The 27628-nt window shown below is 38.8% G+C and overlaps 1 long non-coding RNA gene across 2 annotated transcripts; it reads right to left on the bottom strand.

Annotated features, from left to right (window-relative positions):
• On the bottom strand, window positions 1–27628 carry LOC141746781 (uncharacterized). Of its 2 annotated transcripts, XR_012588485.1 has the most exons (4): window positions 27415–27628; window positions 25403–25484; window positions 4696–4981; window positions 1–4545 (listed from the first exon to the last, which is right to left on the bottom strand). It is a non-coding gene; the product is annotated as an uncharacterized LOC141746781 (long non-coding RNA). The 2 variants fall into 2 exon arrangements; XR_012588484.1 differs by having other exon boundaries at window positions 1–4981.

Here is a 27628-nt window from a genome sequence, read left to right as displayed (position 1 = left end):
TCTAAAGTAGTAGAATTCACCCAGAAAGCCAGTGGCTCTATTGTTTCACAGGAGCATTACTCCCACCAGTTACCAGATCAAAATTAGCCCCGGAGAGAAGAAATAAGAGCCAACATGAAGCACTTTCCACACAAATAAAAAACGTCAAACTTTTGATTTACACCTTTGTCTAAGAGTTAAATGGGTTTACGGTATAATTAATGATCTGTTTCATTTTTCAGTTCCCTTTTGTAATGCGAATGCAATGCCACTAAAGTGGCTAGGTGGAGGTGGATGAGAAATTCATCTGACATTAGAAACACTTCATATTATTCTCCCTAAATAATCCATGGTAAGAAGTACACTCTTAAATTGGGTTCTCTGAATTAATGTTCCAGAGCTATCTTCTCTCCATTACCTGTTTATGGAATGAGGTTCCTAATTTAAAAGCAGTGAATAAGCCAGTTGAGGTCTTCTGTTGCAGCAAGAAAACATCAATGAATCTATACTTCTATACCGTTTTTTTCTGAGATCTCACCTTATCATTTGGAAAATCTCAGTATTTTAACCTGTGTTTCATACAAAATCAAATTTCTACTGTCACTGCGTGAAATTCTCCTTTAGTACAAATAGATCAAACAACAGATGGTAGACAAAACACTAAAATCACCTTCTTAATATAAAGAAAGAAATGTTTTCATGCTTTCATGGCTATCATTTTTCCTTCCAATGATTCATGCCCGTACTGGACAATATTTTTTGCCTACCTTAGATGTTTAAAAGATGTGAAAATGATTCTGCTTATTGATTTCCCTTCATACTTAGCAGATAAATCAATAGGATGTGAAGACGAGGCTCCATTAAAATGATTTCTGGTGACATCACTTTTGCCTGAAAGTTTCCACAATAATGACCCTTGAGTTTCTCTGCAAGAGGTCATTCAAAGGAACGCAGTAAAATCATATGTGTCTTGTGGGTTTAATTTCTTCTTTTAGAATACTTTTATCTCTTAGTTAATATTTCTGCCACGATGTAGGTATAACTTGTTCAGATAAAACAGAAAGCAGAAGAAAGGAAAAAAAACCCACCAGGTACATTATTTCATCGTGCATGTTAAATAACCCCAACTGACCTTACCTCACAATATATATGACTCCTGTAGTCTAATACAAGAAAGCCCATAATATAAATGTCCGACAAAGGGGCTATGTATACACACGGCTATAGAGATGCCAAATACGTATTAATCTTTGTGAAACTGTTGTGGAAGCTGCAATGATTACTGTAGAAGAGTACCTAATGGTAAAACTTTTGCAAGCTTTCTTCCCTGAAAGATTCTTAACCAGAAAGATCCCTGAAAAGGGTCTGCTCACCAGATTACACGATACATGAGATCATATTTTTGTGGTTAACACCATTTTACTATTGTCCCGATTGCCATAAGAAGTACCTCCTCAGGGATGTAGATCCCTCCCTGCAAGACACTGTAGGAAGAGCAAAAGGAAGGTCCATATACAAAACTTTCTGCAACCTGTGTGACACAAGAGGTGACGGAGAGGTACTGGAAGGGTGTAGAAGGATGCTACTCATCCAACTAAAAAATTATATCATGACCTAAGTACTACTGAAAGTATCTTATAAGCTTTACGCTCAAAGAAAATTTGAAAAGTGACATGAAAGGGTTATGGCGTGAAATGGCCTTGCATTGTCTATTGACATTTTTAGTCACCAGTGAACAATACCACTGTTCCTTGCAAGAGAGCTATCAGGGCTTGGTATTGAACAGCTGTGCTTAGTCAAATTTAGGTTGACCTCAGGTGACTATACATCCTTAAGCCACAAGAAAAACTGGTAGAAATTTTCTTTTTTAACAGAAGAGAGACAGATGGAATTGAGATGTAGATCAGGTAATCATATAGTCGAAGATGGTTTTGTTTGTGGGATTAAAAAGAGAATCCTGTGGAGAAAGGAGTGAATAAATAGTTTGGAGGAGAACTAGGAGAAAATTGAACCATCAGGGAAGGGCAATATTTCAAGAAAAAAGAGAATGGTGGCAGTATTGAAGGCAGCTGTCAGGTCATAGAGATGAAGACAGAGTACAGGTTCTGGGACTTGGCTAAGAATAGGCCATTAAAAATTTTGGCATGAGTGCTTTGAATTGATCGAGTGCAAAGGATGCAAGGCAGAGCTAACAGGTCTGAGCATGGAATTGAGGGAATTGAAAACAGCATGGTAATAAGAATAAAGACAAATGAGAACAGGAAGATAAAGCAGTCTCTATAGAAGCAAATGGACTAAAGTGTGAGATTGTTTTCAATAGGAAGAAGTAGGATTATATAATGAAGATGGGAAAAATAAAAAATCGCGGTGTACGAGGAGCTTAGGACAAAAGTAACATGACAGTGAATGGAAGAATGTGATGAGATGCAATAAAGTGCAGAGGGTGGACGGCATTTTTCAATCAATGTCAAGAAGGCAGAAAGGAGAAATGAAAAATAAGCAAAAGAGAGGAATAAGGTTGTGTTACGTGTTTGATAATTTTATCTTCAAAGAAGCTATTAAGAACATGTGAAGACACAACAGGCAGGATGCAGAAGAATGGCAGAGATTTAAGTGTGTCTTGTGATGAAAACATGATAAAAATCAGCTATGAGAAGGATGGTAGCAATCAAGAATTCATTGATGCTTGCAGGCTACAGACAACAGAAAGCCCAAGTAACAGGGTCTCTTAGACTATAGAAAGTGCATCAGGATTGCATAAGGGAAATTCAGAAACCAAATGGTCTGGGAGAGTAGGACATGGTAGAGATCAATTGAGTAAATTCTTTCTGTGAGAAGAGATAAACGGCATCAAAATCTAGAGGCAGTGGAGACACCATACGCTAGAAGGATTGGAGGAAATTGCCCCCAGCTCCTTCCAGGATGACCATGACACAGTGGCCGTGTAAAGCAGAGGGAGTTTTGAGCTTCAGTGGCTTTGGCAAGCTCAAAGATCTCAGCAGGTCCCCAGTGATCATCCTCAGATGCCTAAATGCCTTTTTTGTGCCAACCATCTCCTCACACGTGAATTTTACCCAGACAGAAACAATGCAACTACTCTGGCTACTCTGATCTTTTTTCCTGTTTCTAATGGGAAAAATCATCATGTGACATTTGTACAGCACTGCAAAAATGTAGGAACAAATGTAAACAACCCCCCATCTGGGTCCCCTTACGACTACAACTTCATTTGGCCTCTGGTTTGTTACAAGACACAAAAGTGCAGTTTTTGTCAAATATGATGGACTGTTTTAAATGGCAACTTGTTCTGTTTTTCCAACCACGCTAAGTATTCAAGAAAATTATCATCAAAATCACTGCATGTAGATATGTGATAAGCAGAAGTAAAAATATTAAAAATTTTAAGTGCAGAAGCTACACACAACAAAAAAATATGTGAGATATTTGGGTTTGCTTTTGTTCCGTAGCATGTACCTTACAGAGAAAAATTTAAGAGGCAGCTTCATGAGAAAGTGTTATCCCAAGAAAGTAGGACCATCTCCTTCAGGGAAAAAGATATTACAAAACCAATCAGTGGAAGTCTTTTTAATATAACACTCAGGCTACAGGATTTTCCCTGGAAGAAGGGCAATATTGCTTTGAAAGATAAGGATCACCATCTCTTAGTTGGCAGTTTGACGTGCTGCCAGTGCCCTCCTATGGTAGAGCACTACTTTTGGTTTACAGCAATGCAAACGTCCTGGCCAGGAAGATCTCACCAGCTGTGTACAAGAGCAGCCATTCCTGTATTACTTATCACGATGAGGTATAGTGTGGTGATTCTGGAAACGCTGCCCTATCAATACATAAGAAACACAGATCCGTATGCTAATCAAGAAAACATTTGTAACGTAACCACCGTTCCCTGCAGGGATCTTCCTAGTGTGCAGCACCATGTGATTGACTGGCTGAACTAGTCAAAAGGTTTTCTCTCTTATTCTCTTTTATTTTTCCCCCCTCCCTCTGAAGCAGCTGGTATTGTTGTAATCTAGCCTGGCACATCCCGTGCCCTTTATCTCCTGAGAGAACTGGTCTTACTCTGGGATCACGCGTTATGTGTAAACCTTATCTGAACATCTGACATTACCTCACACTCCTTGGTTGTCCTGCTGCACCAGGGCTGAAACGGTGGCTCAGAGGTTATTCATTATTTTCATCTCTTCTGGATAATATGTAAAAATAGGCATTAGATGAAGCAGACATCCACTGTAGAGATCTATATATATTGAGAGGATCTATATTATTAATTGAAGCAGAAAGGTACATCTTACAACAGAAGCCTTTGTCCTATAAACCAGGTAAAGAACCCTTCCCCTGTGAGAAAAACTCCACGGCAACAATTGGGTTTCCAACGCGTCATCCGATATTTTGCTGACGCCAGCTTTCCTGTGAGATCACTGCTTGCTGGGTTGCATTTCTTCCTATCCAGACCCCTGTGATACCAGCTCTTCCTCTGCCTGGGCGATGGAGCGCAGTCTGTCACATCTAGGCTGCTCTGGACCAGTTATCTGGAGCTTTGTCACAGTCCTGGGAAAAAGGCAACCCGAGAACAGCAAAACAGATGAATGAGCTCCTTAAATCCTCTCCTTACAAACTAAATTCTACAATAGCGGTGCGTGAAGGTGGTGTTGTCCCCCTCCTAAATTCCCAAGCTGCACAGTAGCCAGTGACCCTCACCAGCATTTTCCTGTTGCCACGATGTTTTTGGGGTGCACAATGTTGAACACAGTCTGCAATTCCTTTTGGAATCATGCCTTCAATTGTTAGAGAAGTGCCTGCCCAGTTCTGGATCCTCAAATAACGTTACGTACTCAAGTAGAGCTGAGTTAACAAAGATTTGTGATGGGACGAGGCCGTTAATCTAGCATTTTGGCTTCCTCTGCTGTGACTCAGGCTGCAAATGGTGTTGCCATCTGCTTTCCTCTCTGTTCTCATCCAGGCTATGAGATGTGCCCTTGAGAGACTGGGAAAAAAAAAAAAAAAAAAAGAAAAAAAGGAAAGAATAAAAACGATCAGCTTGATTTCAGGCTGCAGCTTGAAGTTTGTGCCAGTCGTTGGCAGAACGCTTTGTTTATAGGCAGCCATGGGGTGTTAAGACAAATGGCTGTTGTGCTTTGGAATATATTTTCCAAGAAAAATGCTGGGATTTAGCCACGAGACTCTCATAGGCATAATGGGAATCAATCTGGAGGTTTTGAATGGTCTCCTCGCCTCCTTAGAAACACATTTCCTCCATTGACAGAAATATATTTGCTCTCTTCCCATTTGATTGAGGGAGCTCTGAGACTATTTTTGGTACTTCTTTTTTTTGTTAGTGTTGAAACGTCCATTATAAGATCTCATACAACTACATTTTTTTTCCCCCTCTTACAATGTTATAGCTTCTTATGATCTGTTTAATCGCACACTTAGGTTAGACAGAAACAGAAGAGTCTCGGGAAGAGCCTTTCTGGAAACCAAGTTCTCCTTCTCCTATGTCTAAACTGTCACGTGTGAAATGCATCCAGATTAAGGGGGAAAAAAACCCTTACAAAATACAAAACTTTTTGGACAAAGTTGAAATGAAGCATCTGAACCAAATAACCTGGTGTAAATTAATATAAATTTCTGGCTCAACTAATCAGACTGATCTTAGGAGTCTGAGGTGAGTTGATGATTTCAAAAGCAAACACTAGCTGAGGGGGCAGATAGAGACAGATGAGACAAAAAGGAGGAAAGGAGAAAATAATAAAGGAAACGAGAAAATAAAATCTTTGAGGAAATATACTAATTTCTCCTGTACAGACTTTGATTATTATTTATATGTCACTGCACTTCATTTCTGATATGTTATTATGAGCTGTTTTTACAGATATCAGATACTGCTTTCCTTCTCTTTTCTTGTGGGAAAGGCAGGGAATGAAGTGGTATTTATTCTAACATCTAATTACATCATGAGATTTATATAAAGCTTGGAAGGAGGTAATTTTTTTTTCCTCACTCTACATTTTTGAGATTTTATAAGATTTTTTGAGATTTTATGCCCAGAGGTCAAAACGTGATTCTCTGTGTGTGTGTACAGAAATTGATCTTTGTTTAGCCAATTGAGCCCTGTTAAGCAACCAGTATCCTGGCGATCACCAGGTAGTGATTTACCAAATCCTTTTCCTGAGTGCTTTGACTCAGGAACTTGAACATAGGTCTGTTGAACCTAATGTGAGTTACAATGAATGGACATTTCCCAAATCTTAAAGACCTCTAATTTTGTAAGATACTGATTTAAAAAAGTAATTCAAAGTTAATTTACGTTAGGCTTTGGCTGTACAAGATGGGGGCTCCCACGTTACTTAACTCCACGTCTCCTGCTCTTCCCTCTCTTGTATTAACTTTTTAATGTACTGAAACCTTAAGCATGGTATTTTCTGCACAGCATAACAACAACACGGTAACTTTGCCTGGAGGAAGATCTCCAAAAAAATAAATAAAAAAAAAACAACCGTAGTTCTTTTTGACCTTTTTAAATGAAATATTATAAACCAAATATTAACCTGGTGCAAACGTGTCTACACTCTGGACATTGTTGCACATTCCTGAATCAACTTAACTGGTTTAGCACTACCAAGAAATAACATATCGAGGAAGGATATTTAAGTCAATAGGTTGCTGTGGCACCTGCTCTAATCCTCACTTTTTGAAGTAACTGAGCAATGGTCAATGCAAAATCCAACTGAGAAGGAAAAAATTTCTTCTTTTACATGTGCACGTTGAGGTACCACTGACGTAAGTACAGCTTTAAGTGTACAGCTGTTCTAAACTGACCCATCAAACTAAACTATTGCTGATTATCGAATTCCACAAAAAGCACATAATGGATTTGTTTTCTGTAAGAGATATGGATGTGATGATCACAACCACTTTCTAAAAGTTTTAAGTATTTTCATGATCTCGGGCTTAAAGTTCTTCTAAGAGGAAGGAGCTGGGATTAAATCTTCGTAGCCTTCAGGTAGACTGCGTACTGACATTTTAAAGCGTAAGAGAAATGCACATAATTTTTTTACAAAAGACACAAGGGAGGGAAAGAAGAAGAAGGTATGGCTAAATGGCTGGGGAAGGCAGTCACTGAAGTTGAGTAGTAGCTTTCAGAAAATCTGAGGTTCTGTTCAAATGAGAAAAATAGGCAGAATACAGGTTCTGGCAAGCTGAAAGGAAGAAACATAATAAGGTGGACCAAAACTGCTTGTGCTTGAAAAGTATTTACCTGTAGTTTTTTATACACTTAATACATTGTTCCTCAAACACATTAGGAGTAAAAAGCCTTTCAGAGTCTCCAGAGTCAATAGATAGTAAAGGCATAAAAGGAACACTCAGAACAAAAAGGGTCAACCAGAAAACTAAATTAATTTTCTGCCTTTGTATTCATTGTGGAAGAGCTTGGGGAGGTTCCCACACTGGAACCCTTCATTACTGGGTATTCACTGAAGATCTGAATCAAATTGAAGTGTCAATAAAAGTTACAGAGCAAGCAAAAAAATTGAACAGGAACAAATTGCATCAATCAGCATTTACCTAAGAATTCAAAAGGAGTTCAACGACCAGAAAGGTGAACAACTGACAGTGGCATGTAAATAAACACTTAAAACCACTTTTATACCTGAGAACAAGAAAGCAGCAGATACAGTAAAGATCACAATTTTTCAAGAAATATGTTATGGAGGATCCAGGAAACTATAAGCCATTAAATGTACCATAAAACCAGCGAATCAGGAGTCAATCTGCTTTTTTGAAAAGAAAGTCCTTAACGTATGCGACAACTTTTGCTGAAAACACAGTTTAAAGTTTGTGAGAATGAACTTCTGACTGCAAAGGTTGACATAAGGATACTACAAAACTGTATCTGGGCAAAAAAAATGGGCAAACATAATTAAATCTAGGTAAATGTTACCTCACACACATGCGCAAAAAAAAGGTTATTTTGCATATAAAATGAGGGGATCTGTGTTGAACTGTCATAGCTGTGGAGCGACGTCTTGGAGTTAGGATGTGTAGTTCAGTTACTTTCCGTAGCTCAGAAAGAGTGAAAAAAGAAAATGACATGTTAGAAGTTATTAGAGAAGGAATAGAGAGCAAATAGAAAACATTTATGCTCCTGCGTAAGTCCATACCACGCGGTTGTCATCCTCCTCTGCAAAAAGCCTCAAAGAAGGGCAACAAAGATGAAAAGGAATATTGAAAACTTTCCTCACTTTGACTGAGTAGACAAGGACTTATCCTACTGGAGAAACGACAGCTGAAGGAGAATTTGATAGAAGTCTGTAAAATCACGCCTGGCGAGGGCACAGAGAGATTGATTATCCAGTGTCTCTTCCAGTACAAGAACTAGGAGGCATCAAATGCAATTAGCTGTGAGCAGATTAAACAAACCACAGAAAAGCAACTTCCCTTACATCTCACGCGTTGGAGCTGCTGAGGTCCTCGCTGCAGTACAGTGTGAATGCTAAATGTTATAGGAACCAAAGGGAAACGAGTTCATGGGGAAGAAATACATCAAGGTGTGTTAAACAGGTACTATCACCGCTGGTTCAGGAAGTACCTGAAACATAAGTTTTTACAGGATATTTTTATAGGATATTTTAGGGGAATAGCCTAATTAAAGAAAAATCTTTCCAAAGCTGGGGACTTGTCATCTTAGGAAAAAAATAGGTATTTTGACAGATCTTTGGTCTGACATAGTATCACCTTTCTCTTCATCTTACAATTTTCATCCTTACTTTCAAACATTAAAGACAATTAAAAAAAATCAACATTTCCATTTATTTCAGAGGCCAGTTAATGAAAATTTTGACTGCCCGCTCTACAAGGAAAATTGTTCAGATATGCTTATTGTTAAAGCTGGAGGGAGTGAGAGAAGAGTGTAAGCAATATAACAAGAAGTTTGAAAATATTTTAATTTCACAAAGATAGCAAGTCAAACAATTATGTCAGTGTTTGAAATAAAATGTTAATTAAAAGAATATTTTAAAACAAAGATCTAGAGAACAGAATGATCCAAGAAACAACAGAAAAAGAACTGAATAGAAAGAAAATTCTGTAATGCCGAGGGACACATGAAAAAGAAATATTTTGGAAATCTATCTCACGTGCTTAATTTTTGCAATATATTTCTCTACTTAGAACACATCATCTCTGCAAGCACACGTACAGAGTAGTGAACAGCATGTTATTAGGAAGCTGGAATTCAGAGGGTCGAATCTGTACACTCGTACATCCCTGAGAAGTGCTGGTTTCCTCTTGCTCACAGCAGGTGCTGCAGAGCAGCGGGCTCAGGCTGAAGTGCATACGGCAGGGTCCGACCGGTAGGTGAAGGTGGTGGGAGGAAATAGAAGTCACTGGAGTCAACACACATTTTATGACAGCTGTTGGTAAGGACCACGCTGTCAAATTCAGTCTCATACTGTCTCCAGAAAGACGGAAGGATTTCAAAGCAAATTTGAATTTGGGGGTTTTTTTTTTGGAGTGTCCATCCCTTGTCAATTACACAACTGAATAACTAAAAAATCCACACTATACCTTGTATGGTACCAAATTATCATAATGTGTACTCCTGTACACTCCTGTTGTCTACTTGCCCGAGAGCAATTGATCTTTGCCTACTTTATTAAAACTTGTTATATACAAGAAGGCAGTTATCACGTCCTGTCTCCAGATTTCTTTTCCTAAGCTTAATATTACAAGTCCTTCAACCTTTCCTCATAGCTTCTATTTTCCAAATAACTTCTTATTTCTGGTTTTGTCGTAGATAATTTTCTCCAGTTCATCAATCTCTTTCCAAAGGCTGAAGCTTGCATTCTACCTGACATGATTCCAGTGCTTAAAGAGCAGTTTAAGCACCTGGTCTTTAACCAAGACCTTCTTACCCTAGCAGTGCAGAGAAAAAACAAAAAGGGCTAAAAAAAAAAAGAAAAGTCTTCCAAGCCGTATTTGTTGACTTCTCTTTTATAACATAAGGATTATTTTCTGCAAGTTTTCTAGAGGCAGTCTGTTCTAGAGGCAGCTTGTTCTACAGTTTCCATATTTCGGTTTTGCTTTCTGAAGTGTAGGACGTTGGTGGAATTTGAGATGATTGATTTCACCTCCCTGTCTACTGAAAACAGTGTTTTTTAATCTCATTCTCCAAAGTTATTATCCCCTTTCCCTGTTTGATGTCCTGTATAACCAGATCCAAAATACTATGGTGATTTCATCAAATCTGTATTTTTTTTGCTAATCGGACACTGAAAAGTGTTGAAATGCTTTCCTGAATCAATATATGTACGTGTTACGTTTAGTGACTTCTTATTATCCAGTAGGCAAGCTACACTGTCAAAGAACAAAAATCAGCTTGTTTTGACATAACAGTTTTTGACAGATCTAGTTTCATTGACTCCGTTACCTTCTTTTTCTCTCCTCACAAATTTATTGTTTCATATGATTTTTTCATAATTTTTTTTCTGGAATTAAAATGAGGTTGGCCTCTACATATTTTTCGAAGTCTTCTCAGCCTATCTAGACATATAACCTGCCATTTTCTAGTTCCTGTTCTCCAAACTTCTCAAATTTGTGGAGGAATTGCTTTGGTTCACTTCTTAAGTACTCAGGGGTGAATTTTTCCAGGTCCTGGTGCTGTGAATACATTTATCTGGTAAGATAAGAGAATATATTTTTCCTTTATTTTACTACTTGTTACAATTAAATATCTTCATGGATTTATTTACTCTCCTCCCCTGATATATAAAAATATCTCACCTTGTATTCCTCTTGCTTTTAATGCACTTGCAGAACATTTTCTCATTGTCATTTTTATCCATTTCCATTTTAGCACGGTTTTTATTTTCATCTTTTTTTTCTTCTTTTTATAAAGTTATAATGAAAATGAGTTAATATCATTATAAAAATAATTGCTCTTCTTTTTCTGTTAAGGGTATTCTAAGGCAATAGTTTTTTATCTTTTTGAAGCTTGTTTTTGTTTTTGTTTTTTTAAAAAAAAGGTTTCCCATGTTTACTTTTTCATCTCGAGTCCTTCTCTTGTTGATCACTTTCACATAAATACTTTTTCAATGAAAATTGAAAATCCTATACCCCACAATTTGTATTTAACCAATTATTTCTCATCTGTTTGAATCCAGTTCAAAACTAACTCATTCTAATAAGTTTTGTAAGCTTCTGAACAGAAAAACTGTCTTCAAGTATTTCAGGAACACCCAACATATTCCAGAGGCTGCTGTGTTTCTTTCACAATAGCTGAGTAATTAAAGCTATCCTCTATTATTATCAGATTCTCTCCTTTGACTGACTTTCTTAGGCAGCTGCAAAACTTTAATCAATCCGTTGCCATCCAGTAAAAGATGTTTCCTTCCTCTGGCATCATTCAGAAGAAAGCATTAAGGTTCCCAGATACCTTAGGAACATTATCCATACGTATTATTTAGGAAATCCGACCATTTAGCATGAATGATGGTAGGGATTGTTTCCAATTTGCCTTGAGCAATGAAAACCCTAAAGCCAGGACTATCTGTTTCTACGTGGCAAAACCTACAAAGCTATGCAGAACGTGTATGATGCACAATAAGCACAAAGAATGAAAGCCCTTCTGCAATTTTAATGAACAAAGCACTCTAAATAGTCAAGAGTCCAAAGGCACCAATATGCTGTTAGGCTCTGGAACGACTTCAATAACATAAGAGTTAAGTAAATTATTTAATGGCATCCTTTGCCATAAAGGAAACATAATCGCAGCTCCGCTGGGTAACGCGTTGAACAGCCACGATCAAAAGCTTTCTTTCTGCTTTGTCTACTGTACCATCTGCTTATTCCTCCCAGAACCTCACTCTGGCAAGTGACCCACGCGTTGCAATGCAGCTTGGCAGGTAAGTGACATCATAACATACTTTGTTTACGTGTGTGTCTCTGTATGCTTAAATTTATGAATATTCATAAAGTTACTTTCTAATGAAATTAAATATACAGCAACACAGCACTTGTCTGTGTTTGTTGTAGTGAACCTGTAGTGAAACCAATTTCTTGCATTTACTGGTAGGAAAAGACAAAACAAAATACAAAGAACATTTGTAACCTGGAGTTACAGACCAGCTCTTGATAGATTTTCTAAGACTCCAGGACCATGCTTGGGAAATTTTTGGTTCTAGTATAACAAACAGATTTAAATCCACAATTCAGGAAAATTGCAGCTGAGGGAGCTACATATGCTACTACGTTAGAAACCAGACAAATTGTAAGCTGGAGATGAATTCAATATACAAAAAGCTTGCCTTGTAGAGCAAGTACCTGTTTGGAGGGTGGGCTACTGACCATAAAGATCTGATGACCTTCGTCAGCGGGCACCTGGACAGAACACGACATCTTAGTTTCTAAATAATTCTAAATTCTTGATTAGCATTTATTAATATCAACCTTGTCAGACAATAATAAACGGAAAAGCAATACAGTTAGTTAATAAATTGTATTTTCTAAACAAGCTTCCTAAAATGGCAACTTCTTCAAACACTGGGAACTTGTTCACATTTTTTTCTTTATAAAGTACCAAGGAAGGTTTTAATAAATGTATCAACCTGTCATTGACATTTCTCTAAAATACTTTGATAGCCACCCTGAATATCATAGGTCAGTATCCTTACAAGCAAAAGGAGGGCTTCAGGTTTCTTTGATTAAGTGGCAAAACAGATAAGCTGTTTGAATCTGCAAAGCAATGTTTGCAATGTATACTTGACTTTTGAACACCTGTTTGGTTTGACCATGATAGTACTCCTTTTTATTCTCTATATATAGAGAATTTATTCTCTCTTTATATATATAGAACTATTTGGCTTTGGCAGAATGCAATGTTTTTCCTCATTTGAGCATAATTTTCAATGTTCAAATTATCTGATGGGAAGTTAGTAAAATATAAGTGAGCAGTGCCAAGAAGCGCATCAGCTCTCTTATATGGGGTCTTGAGAACCATGATATAATTCCACTAATTCTATATTTTATGGTGTATTAGGTGTTCAAGTTCTGCAGCGTAATCCAAACATAATGTTCCAGGTCTTTTAGGCTGACTGACCAGAATGTGGGTCTCTGTGATTTATTCTTAGCATCAACAGCTGCATAGATATAGAGATAAATTATCATTTTCACATTTTTTAAAATGATACAACATCTGTGCTTTGATATGATAAATCGGCGTAAAACTTTTGACTGCTCATCAAATAAAAATGTGACAGGATTAATAGTGCCGCTTTTATACCATTCTAAGAACCATATTTCACCTGGTTTAAGGAATGTAGTTTTTACACAGTCCATTATCTACCACTCATCACCTACAGAATCCAACTATGTTGCAGGGAACTTCTAGTAGCACTTTTTCAATGGCCATACCAAGAAGTATAAAGTTTCTTGGACTGCTTTCTACTGGAAACCTTTAAGACCTACCATGCACAAAGTATTCTGAATCACAGAAAAAACCCAAAGCAAAACAGAAAGCTTGATATGATGTGCCCTAAACGAGAAGATGAGAAGAGTTCAACGGCTCTGATCTGATCAGATCTCTGATCAGATTGTGAGATGACCAAAGGAACATACCTAGGTACTTGTGTAAGGTGACAAGCCTGTGCGGTATTTTCCCAGAGTACTCCTTCAGGTACCTCTGAGACTTCCTCAGCTGAAAGTCATTCGGATGTATTTAGTGATTAACGTTTCATTCCACCATGAACCTGTGCAGTCTCCTCCTGAAGCCATGTAAACATTCAAGCCTCCGTGACTTCCTACATCTTGGAGATCCAGGGTGTCCCACTGTTAGGCACCTGGAAATGCTTACAGATAGGGACTTAATATAGTAGACGGCAGTACCACACGGAGAAACTTAAACTTGCTCTTAGAGAGTCTTGAACCTAATCTTCTCCTACAGTGGGCAGTTCTTCATCCTCCCACTCCCTGCCTTTACTTCTGTGATCATAATTGCCTCTGTGATGACATACATAGACGCACATTTTGGGATGCCAAACAAAACAATCTCACAAAGACAGTTTCCACCATTTGTTATCTAAAATTTCTGTTGTTGGGCAAAAGATCTATGAACGTTTTCACGATTACTTCAAAGCCACAGAAATCATAGAATACCAGGTTGGACGGGATCTCAAGGATCATTGGGCCCAACCTTTCTTAGCAAAATCAACAGGAAACAAATTGGTGAATAAGAAGGTGAAAAATAACTGGAGTTTGTCAGATGTCTTTGTACCCAGTCACCTGATACTACTAATATTATATTTATGATGTTTCTATTTTAGAAGTGAGAGAGAATTAGCCATAAAACCGTTAAGAACTTTCCCAGACAGTTCTGTGCAAGATTGATTTTGGTCTTGCAATAGACAAAACACTGACATACATTGCTAAGAAAATATGCTCCATTTCAAAGGTGAACTTACGTGCACTTGTTGAGAAATCATAAACCTATCTCCTTCTTTTGCTGGCATATTATGCTATCATGATTGTCTAAAACTAGTCTGCTAATTACGAAGAAATGCATCAGGGCTACCTAAAAGGGGAGACTGCTTCTTTTATTTATTTCCTAATCCAGACAGTGTTCTAAAGCCAATTTCCACTTATATTTTTCATGTATTCAAATACCATTTTTAACATGTCATATGATTTTTTTCCTTTTAATGGCCTGCTTGCTAAAAAAGTCTCAAGTTTTGCTTTTAGAAGTATCTGAACAGCAGATAATGAGGTGAATATTAATTAGTTTTATTGCAAAGAAAATTGCATTGCCAATCATTGCTACTGACTAATGGGTAATGACAGGAAATTGCAGTAAGATAAATGATTATTCTTGCTAACTAGCAAATATTCTGTTCCGCAGTGCATAATTTTCTAAAATAGACAAAGTGTAAATGCAAAAAAAAGCTGCATCATCTGAAGAATTCCATTTCACAAGCTGTCAAGAAAGTTGAAGATGAGAAATAATTAAAAGTGAATGAATAATTTGAGATACTGCTCGGAGAACATGATATTGCTATTCCTTGCTGTTTCTGGGTTTTATTCAATTTCCCCCTCCTTAGTATCTTTTTCTTACTCAGGAGCACAGATGTGGATAACAGAGAACTTCATATCTAACCTGAAGTCCTTTTAAACATAGAAGGGTAGGATAGGAAAAGCGTTTGGGCATGGACTACAGGTGCTTCTCCAAAAAAGTAAAAGGGAGAGGGAGAGAGACAGGAATATCAGCATCAGGCTTAAACAAGGCAATAAAAAGCCTTAGGAATGTCAGCTCTAATTACTGTCATTGGCCATCTTAATAAGAACTTGAGCGTGACCGATAAGCACCACTCCCGTCACATCAAGCAGAACTTTCTGTGTCAAAGGCTCTACAGAATGTCTTTGGTGTTGTGGTACAAACTGAGAAAATGCACAAATATATCACTTAGAGATATGTAGCCCGACTATGTGAAGCTGCAAATGTTTGGGAGTGCTCAGAGCTTTATGAAATAAAGTAACTAGCCAAAGCAAATGTCAGATACACGAAGGGAATGTAGCCACCAATAGATAATTCATTATGTAAGGTATAAAGAAGTCTTTCAAGCTATGTAAAGGAAAACTGATCCTTGCCTTCACTGATTTGAGGTGCAGGACAGTCAGGGCTGGGTTCAGTGGCCCGTGTGCGGGCACTGTACTGGAAAAGCAAACCATCTGCCACGGCAGCAGTGACATGAGGTGTCATAGCAGCTCTATATCCTCCTTGAGTAGTAAGTGAAGGTCAGGCAAGACACCCTGCAAAATCATAAATGGCCTATTTTCAAACACTAAATCTTGCCCTTTGCCTCCGGCGTACAGCGTGCAAACTGCTGAGCTCGATATCAACCTGGTGTTCAGACTGTCCTCAAATATAGAAACCCACCTGACAAATCCTACGTCAAGTCCACCTACATGGCAAGGCAAGGATGAGCAGGTCAGATTAGTGGACAAGGTGGGATTTTCAGACAGGCTCTATCGTGAGAATTATAATCTCAGCCAGTTTAAAGGAATTTAATGTGTAACGTCTAATGTTCATGTTCCACTCGAATTCACAGGATGCGCAGTGCTGGAAGAACAATTCAGAAGAGGTTGTGTAGCAAAATAATTTTTTCAAAAAGGAGGTATCTTTTTGTGTGGGAGCCAGAAAGTCTCACAACGGAAAACTTGAATTTTTATTCTCATGCTAATAGATACAGCATTATATAAAAAGCTTCTAGGGAGCAGTTTATAAAACAGCTACCCAAAATAAATATTTTGAGCCAGTGAATAGATAGTCTATCTGAACCGAGCTTGCATGTGACAACGAAAGCCACCCACATTGTGAAGAGAAGAAGTATTTTTAAACACTTATCTTTCAATCAAAATAGGAGACAGCTGCTTTCTAGAGACAGCAGGACACCTGCTCACAAAGTGGGGCAGCCCTTCAAAGTATGTGACTTTTCTGGCAGAGGGAAGAATCACCTTTACCGGAATACGCCTCTGCTCCCCACCCGCATCCCAAGAGGCAGCACGGTCACGTTTGCCCCATTTGGCACCTGGGTTTTGCTTAGCGCTCGCTGTGGCTGTGGGAAGAGGAGTGTCCCTTCCAACTCTAACCATTCTGCGATTCTAAGGAAGCAGAGTTTTAGAAGGCAGCTGCAAATGAATAAGCATGCACTTAACTCACAGCACGATTTATGGGAAATTTCAGTCTATAGTGCAGCTGTCAAGCGCAGTCAATAGGAGATTTCCCCAGGGCAAAGGAGAAAATAAAGCCTAAACCTACAGCTCTCCTCTGAGGCCTATGAAGGCTATATTGTCTTTTTCTCTAGAAGTCTTCAAAGAGCAAGGGATTTTGCAAGAAGGGCATAATTTAAACACCATATGACATTTTCTTAATGCCATGCCCATAGACCTGAGACTGCAGCAACAGTCTCTGTGTTTCCAGGCCCAGTGCGTCAGCAGAGGCTGATGTAGATAGTGTACACAGCACAACGTTTGCCATTTCAGTCCTTGTCACAGAGCAGCCTTGTCCAGGCTCAGTTTCTCTCAGTCCTTTTCAAGTTCACTCACACAATACATTCTCCTCCAACTTTTTATCCACAGCCCTCCTTTGTCTGGAGGACATTGTCGTGTTTTGTTTTTGAGCTCCCACTGTGTTTCAGGTCTGACCATTACTTTTGGCTGCCAGCAAAGGATAATACAGAAAAAAAAAAATAACCCTCAACCCTTTTCCTAACAACACTGCACAACATCAACAGGAGAGGAGCTGAAAGGAATGTGTCTCTTTTTCCATTGGCAGGCTTTCTCGTCATGCCCTGTATGCCATCCCCTACTGAGACTCTAACTATTGCAGGATGAGGCAGATCATAATTGTGTTCAAATTGAACAATGCTACCTACAGAATTATTTTTTCACGTAAAATCTTGCTTTCCTCTGTGACTGTTGGCTAGGAGCTCCTCTGCTCCTCAAAAGACCAGGAAAAAACACAACAGAAAAACAGTAACAGAGATGAACCAATTCCCTGCAGAAGGGTTGAGAGCCTTGAGCTTCTGGAGATTCTTTTACACAAACCAACACGATGCTGGGGGTGAGGGAGGGTGGACGGTCCAACGTTCCAGGAAATACGGATATGCAACTGCCGGCTACAGATTCTGTATATTTAGAAAAGGAATACAAATCGAACTGCTGTGGTAAAGGATTTACCAGCAGGAGTTTGAGGTGGATCCATTTCAGCACAACAGCCAACAGCGCTTTTGGCAAGGAAGCCATTAGAAGCGCACTGATTGGATGACATCTTTCGTAACGCTGGTCCTTCCCAAAATAAATGCATCCCTTTTTTTTAAGTCTATATGTTAAAACCTACATTTCAGCTCAGTTTCCTAGTGGAAACTTGTTTTCTTTAACACTGTCCCTTAACCAAACTGCCCTGAGCAGTTCACCGTGCCCTGAGCATACAGCACGTTGCACAGGAGCTGGGTACCGCCAGCGTCCTCAAAAGGCAATGGGTCTCAGGACATCAAATTGCAGTACCGGGCTTTAAAACAGCAGAGCTGCTACCACAACAGACACAAGAAAATGTATAAGTGCCATCTGTTTTTCAAGGCGGCCTGCTTTCCCTCTATTCGATTGTCTTCTCACTCTTTGTTTTTTATGTCAAAATCGTAGGTAGCTTTTACAGTGTTTTTGTTTTGACAGACCTTCTCAAACAACTGATCGTGACTGTAAAGGGATAGATAAGCTATCTTCTTCACTACATTACCAAATGCAAAATAGCATCTGTCTACACAAATGACTGAACCTCATTCCTTTTCTGAAATAACTTTCTGAGATATAACAGAGAATCTAATTGTTTGCACTGGATTTTATAACACTGTACTTATGATATTGCAGGCGCATCATTATTAGCTATTATAGAGCAATTACACCACCATAAAAGTATAGTAATTCTCCTTTCTCAGAATAAACCATGGAAGATTTCATTGCATTTACAAATCTGAACTAAAGGGATGAGGAGAGGTATGGTTACACCAACATTTAGAGCAAATGATTGGAAGTTTTCAGTGCAGCCAGCCTGCAGAATTCCCCTACTTAGCTTTAGCTCTGTCGTCCTAAGGAGCTGTTTAATGTATACGAACGCCTCACATTTTTCAACGCTCACGTCATTTTACTTTACTGAGAGTATAGTGTGGCCATCCTATACAAATGTAACAAGATGTGCTCTAACAAGAGACAGTATTAGACCACCAAGAAGTTACTTTACGGTGTAATATCCTTGGTGGGAACAAGGCATTAAATCCTCACCCAGTTGAATTCAGTGGTAGAAGTCTCATTAATTTCATTCGGGCTGTGATTTCACAAGGTGTCTCTTGTCACCTCTTGCATGGCTGTTCCTCAGCTTCACCATCCCCGATAAAACTCGCAAATACTTGCCTATTGTTTATTCTACATACTAAATAATACTACTTACTTATTCTGCATTCAGAACAGTAATGATTCAGAACTTTAATAGCTGTCACCGCCTGGTTTGGTTTATTGGTTGTTTTCTTAGTTTAAGTGACTGTATTGCCTCCACTGAAAAATGGATCTCTGCCTCTGCTCATGTATGCCTATGGGTCCTTTCTCCCCTTCCCATAAATTCTTGTGACTTCAGCATCCCTGGACTAGACTATGATGGATAAACTCTGCAGTCACTTCTGCTAAGGACTAATGCACATTCCAACCTCTTCCTGACAGATTTCTGAACGCAACATAAATTTGTTTGCTTTGGACCCTTTGCAGGGCAATATTCATTCTGATCTAAATTGGCAACGTTAATTCTGTCATTACCAAAGTTTTGATATTTATTAATCTAAGACATGGCACAATCAAGCTTAAGAAGAAGAAATTATATTTCTAGGGAAATCCATTGCTGCTAATATATACTCAAGTCCCACCGTGCCAAAAATCCGGCAATCTGATCCAATAGATAAGCTCTTCCTAAAGAACTGTCCCTCTTCCCCTGTCACCTCTCACACATTCCTCAGATGCAGCATCACTTTTTTGGCTTTTCTGGTTGCAGAGAGCCACTTGCCGCTGAGTGGGCAGCCAGGGAATTCTTGATAGGTTCTTAAATCTGCAAAAAAGATAGTCTTGCGCTTTTGTTAAGCCCGTGCCTCACCCCAGTCAGCTCTAGTCTGTGGCATCAGTGCAACCGGGACAAGGCTTTCTAATGGATCTTCCTTTTATCGGCACTAGGCTCTCAATGCCAACTCAAGCTTGACCAAACTGGCGAGGCAGATCCTGTCTCACATCGGGACTGGAAAGTCCCCAGGATGGCTTGGGACTATAATCTTGAGCTTTTTGCTGCTTTAAGAAGCTGTCTGGGATCCTTACTCGTTTGGAAGTAGAACCGGCCAACTGGGGAACAGCAGGGGATTGGATTGCTCCTGGGGTTTTCTGATGATGTCTAAGTTAGAGTAAATTTCATCCTGATCTGAATCAGGTTTGCCATGCTGAGATACTATCATTTATACTCACAAAGGGAGCAGAACATATTTTTCCTATTTCCTTTGCTTAAATACTTAGTAAAACATTACCCTTAATACAAATTCCGACATAGAGTATGTTTCTATCCACATATGCTCCTGCATTTTGTAAACAGCCATAAAAGACCACTGACTGCCTCTCTTATCCGTTTCTTTCTGTGTTGCCTGGTGCTTGTAACTGATAAGAGCATGCTCTGAACTCTGGGATTAATTTCCCTCCATTACAACTTTCATTGAGATGCTGTGTCTTTATGTTTGCAGTTACAATCCGATAGATTTAAAATTAATGGTATCAGAAAGAAGAGTAGTTTGTCTGTTATTATGAATAATGTTATAATATTATCAGATGTTCTTTTTTAGTGCTCAGCTTTATGAGCTAAGCAATTATAAAAATATTTAAATGAATGTAATTGCTTATTAAAATCATTATCGTGTATAAATATTTATATTCCTAATTAATGTTTCCTCATAGATATAGCCATAAATATAAAGAAAACAACATGTGTACTGTACATGCAAAATCGTGTACCTAGTTCCTCACCTGTATAAATCATCATTGTATAAATTGCTCTCAGAGTGAAACCATTTTGCGCGAGCTAAGGATCTGGCTTTTCCAGTCCACAGTGGTTATTTCAGAGTCTTTTGACGGATGTTAGATATGTTAGATATCAGAGACGACAGCGGTTTTTGGGCAGTGGGAACCCAGTGCTGCCTGGCAATCAGGCACCTCTGTGGGTGGCCTTACGGCCTCCTGCAAGTCAAAGTCAATTTTCCCTCTTCAATAGGTCTGGATTCTCCATAAAGATAGCACTGAGCACTTAATACTTGCAGTTCTTTTCAAAAGGGTTACCATACGTTATTATTTCTTTTGTTTTGGACTGTGACCACTTCGGAGAAATGCAAAGTACAAAAAGGCGTGAAACTATAAGGGGAGACAATTTTATACGCCTGATTTCATAAACAAGCCACAAAATTCACAAAGAGAGCTCTAAAGGAATATTTTTTTTTGTGTCTACCATCTTCCAGTACCTCCAAATCCAGCCTGATTGCACGTTGTTCTCCAAAAAAAAAAAAAAAAAAGTGACATTGGAATTGTGCAAGGAGCATAAAGTTAAAAAGTTAAATGTAGCATACTTCAATTGGAAAATCTGTGATGAGATGGTATCTAATTTCTTTTTAGCTCTGAGATACCGCAAACTGTTTTATTAATTCACTGCTATACACTGTATTACCATATGTAAATAATTGCATTAACCCCTGTGCTCCCCCACCTTGTATCATATCACAGGGAAGAGCAGACTGACAGAAAAGTCGCAGCAGGGCGTAACAGAGCGAGGGGAAGAACAGCAGTATGATTTCTAATTAAGAGTCAGGAGTCTTAGATGACACATTATTACTGGAGCTGAACGAGGATAAAAGACGAATGTCTAATATAATAGCATGATAGCTAACAATAAGGTACAACAGCAATGCCCTGTTAAGGTACCCTTTCCATTCCAAGGATTTCCATTAATTTATGTGGGTCTGGAGGAGAGGGAATATGTGTATACGCAGATAGTTGTGCACACTTGAGGGATGACTGACATATATTTTGAGGTTGCCAAACCTTAGCAGCATTTGAAGACAAGCTGCACAATTGACCATGAACCCCATAGCCTGCTTTCAATCTCAGGACCAGAATTTGGTTGCGGGTCCTGAAGGCTGGCTTGTCATTTATTAGATAAGTTGCCACATCTGAGACCATTTTGGTCTTGTACGTGTTCTTTGTTAGTGGTTCTCATTCTCTCCCTCGTGGATTTATATAGGCATACGTGTGTGTGCGTAGGTTTTTGCTGAATTTAACACGTGGATATTCAAGACATGGATAATAAATAGGTTTCAAGGGAAAGTGTCATCTATTTACCTATGGAGTCATTAAGTTCTTTTCATGCATCTTCTGTATCTTATCCTTTCACCACTACAGTAAACCACTATTTCCCATTCCCATGTAGAGCACTGAGAAAGAAGGCTGTTAGTTGATTTATCAACCTGAAGTTTAGTAGGAAGGAAATAGCTGCAGATCAGAATTGTGAAGTGAATCTTTGCAGATATTATATAATGAACAATATGTATTTTCCAGGTGTGCCCTTCTGAAATCATAACCTGATCACATTGTGCTAACATGTCCTTATTAATTTTTATTCTTCAGGTCATTTCACACTTAAAATTATAGTGTAACCTTTACAGATCAGAATTACAGTCTTTAGTTCAATGAACTGGCTACTACACCTTAACTACTTGTAAAAGAAAGATGAGAAGATGGCCCAATTTCCTTGTGTTAAATCAAATTTTAGGTTCATGCATCCCTTTCTGAATGTCCATATGCCTGATTGGAGGGGAAGGACAATGTTACTGGAGAAGAAGGATTTTCACATTTGCCAGAATGCGTATAAAATTATATTTGGATCCAGAAAAGGTCAAGAAAGAAGAATGCTGTCTTTGGGAGCGGGATCTCTCACAGGAGGCTGTGCCTCAACCTGTGAGCCCTGAAAAACACACATAACCCCTCTGAGGCTGTTTCTCCCTTAAAGTAAACTATCGAGAGGGATCACAGAAAACATCTGATGGTAAGAGCATTATGATCTGTACAGACACCTACATTCCTTGTCTAGAAGACAAAAAATTGTTCTGACACACCTGGGATGGGGGGCGGTCTGCTCGCTTGTAGGGGTGTCCTGATTTAAGTAAGCTACCGACGGGTGGAATTTTACCAGGTCCAATGCAGACCTCAGTCTTACCTGACAAATAAATACTAATATTTTTTTTCAGAAACTTCCAAAGAGATCTAGCATATATTGATAAAGATCCTGAGCTTTTCTTTAGTTTGCAGCGCAATCTCTCCCAGAGCACAGCATTCGGACTCCAGTTATAGCTTGTGCCAAAGCCTATCTCATAGTACTGAAATAATTTTGTCATCAGTTGTTTGGTACAAATGAAAACAGGACTGTTAATAGGAATCTATGCTCCTATATACTGTCTATACTCCTAAAGCTATAGGAGTGTCTATACTCCTAAACCCCCTGAAAATTAAAGGTGCTAAGGAAGAGAAGGCCTGAGGCTTTTTTCCCCCACAGTGAATTCAAGGCAAAAATTCCCATTGATTTGAATGACAAATCCAAACATGAGAGAGAAAAGATAACTTGTGTGTTTAACATCCTGCACTTATTGGCTCTGGTACAGAATTTTATTGTGATATTTTGTAAATCACTTAGGGAACATTTACATTTCATAACACACCTGCTGTTGGAAGTTTAGTTTCAGGCTTTATCTTGCTTAACAAAAGAGAGAGAAAGGCATGGATTAAATGGATTAAAATTCCCTTAGCCAGAGGAATTGACCCCATATCTCCTTTTCTAATGCTCCACAGACTGTGTTTAAAGGCGGGGGGGGGGGGGGGGGGGGGGTGGGGGGGGGGGTGGGTGGAGAAAGGGGTCTTTTGTAGGGGTCCACCTTCTTGCACCTGACTACAATACCTTAAGTATAAGATTTTAAGTTCACGTTGTATCCATTTGTCCCTTGCATTACACCTTGCGGAGCTGAGTTGGACTGTCTGCCTGTTGCAGTGTGTGTTTTGACCCAGCTGCACCCTGCCATCTATTGGGTGCGTGGAATCCTCACATAGAGCCAAAAAAAACCATCTTGAGGGCTCAGGTACTCAAAGCGTTGGTAGGGAGCTTAGTTTACAGCCATTGTTGATGTTTATTGGACAAGATCTCACAGCATTTCTCCACTACTGTACCTTTAGACTGTTGGCAATGTCTCCATATAGGATGCTTCGTGAACGCAGAACAAGTACCAATTTTGACCTTAGGAAATCGTACTTAAGTTGGAAGGATAAAGGCAAGGACAGACATGAAGAAACAATGGGAAAATAACAATTGGGAAGACAGGCTACAGCACTGCATCACTAAATGGTCCTTGGGAAAACTGCATCCTTAGAACACATTTTAGATTTCTTTCTTATAAAATATGATTACGTAAATATTTGTGACAAAATTCTTAGCCCTATTTTAGTGTCAAGTATAAACCTTTCAGAGAACAGGCAAGACAGCATGACAAAAACCCCACAGAATAGACCCATCCAACTGAGCTCTGCAGGAGAGTTAAGATCTGTTCTCACAGACGTGGCAATTTGTTTTGTAGATTACTTTAAATGTGTAATTGAGAAAACCTTTCAGGTCAAAAGGCTTTAGAGATTGTTAGTGCTTTTTAGTTTTTGTTAAGCTGTTTTGGAAACGACTTTAATACTGATCTAAAATGATAAAGAAAAACATACTTAGTATCTATTTTCAGATTTACTTGCCTTATTAGTCATCTAACAACACATAGATTTAATATGGAAGGACAGTGGATAAAATTTATTCTTTTCAAGTGAATAGATTGTTTTTATCAATTTAAAATGGTATCAGCCTCCTGTGTTGCACTTTGAAAACAACAGTAAATATTCTCACAAAAGAAGTTTTATGTACACATCCACTGCTGATATTATTGTGCTATCTAATTTGGATGTGTATGTGGATCCCCAAACTCATTTTTACGTGACATTTGTTTCTATTCCTGGTTAAAGCCACGCTTCTCAGTGCAAGGCGCACTGTTATTGTAACAGATGGCTTATTTCAATCCATAATGACTGGGAAAAATAATAATGAATCATGTAAGCAAGAACAAGCGCTTCACTTTCTCTACAAGTTACTCAGCGCTTGCAATTTGAAAAACAGCTGAGGGCTCTGGCTCCTCCTCAGATATACAAGGATGCTCCCAGGTCAGACTACAGCAGTATATCCAATTTAGGAAGAGCAAAACTAGCAAGACACAAGGCCCAAAGAGCTCCCCATTTGGGCATTCAGGGTTTTCCTTCTTAGCAATGGAAAGAAAGGAAAAACGATATAAATCCCTGGTGCTGGAAGGCAAATGAAGCGAAAACAGTCCCTGGTGCTCTTTCAGGACACAGTCGTACCCCGACACCTCACCGCATCCATCTAACTCAGAGGGAAGAGACTTTCATCTCTCTCCAAAAAGAGGGTCTGAGTTACAGCCCCAATGCCACCATTTGCTTCTGAGCGATTGTGGCTTCTTCCTGAAGTGGCATAGGTGTGCCGAAACCTACATTTCTTTGAAAATAAGATTGCCTAAAGTTTATATTCTGTAAAGCAAACTTATTAAATTATTTTTTTGAATTATTCATTAACAGTAATATAAATAATAAATAATATTTTAATATATTGTTTGAAGAAATATACTTTTGTATTATATTTATTATATTTACCAAATTATTTATTACCAGATACCAAGACACAAGCATACAAAACTTTATTTACCTTGCTACGTGTCCCCACCTTTCAAAGCCTCCATTGCTTCTTTCTCAAGTCTCCACATCCTTCTCTCTTTTCACATGGAGTTCTGCAAGGAAACACATGTTCTGAACTGGAGACACAGCCTTTGACCAGACGACTGCTTCTAAATCAGGGTATTAACATAAGGTGCTCCACACAGAGTCCTCCTCCTTTATTACCAAGTAGCACTAAGTTGACTTTGATATCATACATGCTGAGAAAACAGCTAATGAATGACTAGAAATAGACCTTTAGAAGCAGACCTTTATCAGTTTTCTTTGCGATGCTCAAACTTGGCTGAATCAATGGAATAATATAGGCCCTCTCTTAGGTACACACATTTTTGTTCGCTTACTGCTTTTTCCTTGTTTTCGGTTTATTCCTAAGGCACAAATGTTGCCGAGTGACCCTCTTACCCACATCGTTCACAAAGGCCTCTCGGAGCATAGAAATTAGCACCCAACATTAAAGCAGACATTGCCCCGCCATTGGCTTTTCTCTTCCCAGAACAGATAAACTAGAAGTAACTGAGAACGTAAACAAAGCTGGTCAGGGTAAGGAGGAAGCTTCCCCCCCGCCCCCGCCCAATAGCATTTAAAACAAAAACAATAACTGAACCACCAGCCTCTCAGATGACGCGGAAGTCTCGGTAAAGAACAATCTGGCTCAGACAGGAGAAAAAAGCTGACGAACTATAAGCTTCTAATACAATTTTTTGATATATATGGATACATATGTATTAGCTGGGCCTGCCTGGAAGGCTTGCATACACACACGTGGCTCCAATGGCATTATCACAGCTATTTGGGCACCTGAACTGCTTCCACAGAAACTGAGGAATATAATCCTTAAAAAGAGATAGTCCTTATGATGAGTAATTAGTTTGTTCCCGGATTGGCACTCTGGCTGAGAAAAATGAGGCAGAAGGAATAAGGACACAAAAAAGGATCGAAACACTTGCGATGAATATTTTCCAAGTTAAAGTATGTTTCATTTCCACATTTCTAAATGAAACTGCATTTCAGTTTTGGAAAGGCATTTTTCATTCAAAAGTGACACAAACTGAAAGGGGGGGGGGGGGGGGAAGAAAAGATGAAACCAGGGACTAAGCAGCTGAAAAGAAAGAAAGCAGATTGCTTTGGACAAAAACAGCATTTTGAGGTGACTGAAATGGTTATTAATTCTTTTTGTGTCCAGTTCTCTGCTTTAATAACACCCTAGAAATCCTTCACTTTCAATACAATGTACACAGCGTGTGTTTTTCCTGTGAATTTCTAAACTGAAAAACTTATCTCTTTTCAGCTCTTCTGTCTTCCCCTTGTTGCTGTCTGCTAAACACCGTCCTTTTTTCTGGTCAGTGGCTGCTGCGAGCATGTCCAAATGGGATGTACAGATCTGATGTATGAGTTTAAATCACTTCTGAAGTTGACTCATAATTCATTCTGCTCAGGAAAAATTTGGGCATGATACCAGACCAGATTCTCAGCAACTATTACCCGCACACTTGGAAAATACACATAAGAGTGTGTGGACACAAGTGGTTCGTTCTTCTCAGTCAAAAGTTATCTGTGTTATATATCCCATCACATATTTATGAAGTGTGGGAGTAATGGTGGATGGGAGTCTCTCGTGGCAGCAGTCTTGTTTATCCCATTTTCTATGATCTGTTTTTGTTATCTTGTTTTATTTCTGTTACTGAATACTGCACTTTTTATTGCTTCACCAGACACATTTTAATGTCATTCTTTTCATACAGAAGGCACATACCAGGCAGCAGCTGACTTTAAGAACATAGTTTATACATCCATATATGTTGGTAATTGGAGATGCTTTATAAATCGTGAGCCTTTCAGATCAAAACTTACCATTGGAGCACACATACGGAAGTATACTTATGCGTTATATCATTAAAAATGCCAGCACATATATACCAATATAGTATGAGAGACTGTATTAAAAGTTATGTATTTACTTGCCAAGGTCCTCAACACACTTACCTGGTATTCTTCTCTTTAAAGCACCACCTAGTTCAATGTAAGTTTCTTCCACTCGAGTCTGCAATGTGACAGTTCTTTAAATGTGCCCTGTAAGCCAGAACTTCCAAGAATTCCTGCTGCTTTTCCTAGAAAACCTTCCCAAGATGGCATCAGCTTCACGCTTCTGACCATCTCATCTGAAAAGCAAAAGGTAAGTCAACACCCACCCTACATA

This window comes from Larus michahellis, chromosome 7, assembly GCF_964199755.1.
Source record: "Larus michahellis chromosome 7, bLarMic1.1, whole genome shotgun sequence".
NCBI classification, from domain to species: Eukaryota; Metazoa; Chordata; class Aves; order Charadriiformes; family Laridae; genus Larus; species Larus michahellis.
The sequence above is the reverse complement of the archived record's forward strand: the minus strand, read 5'-3'. Positions and strand labels throughout refer to the sequence as shown.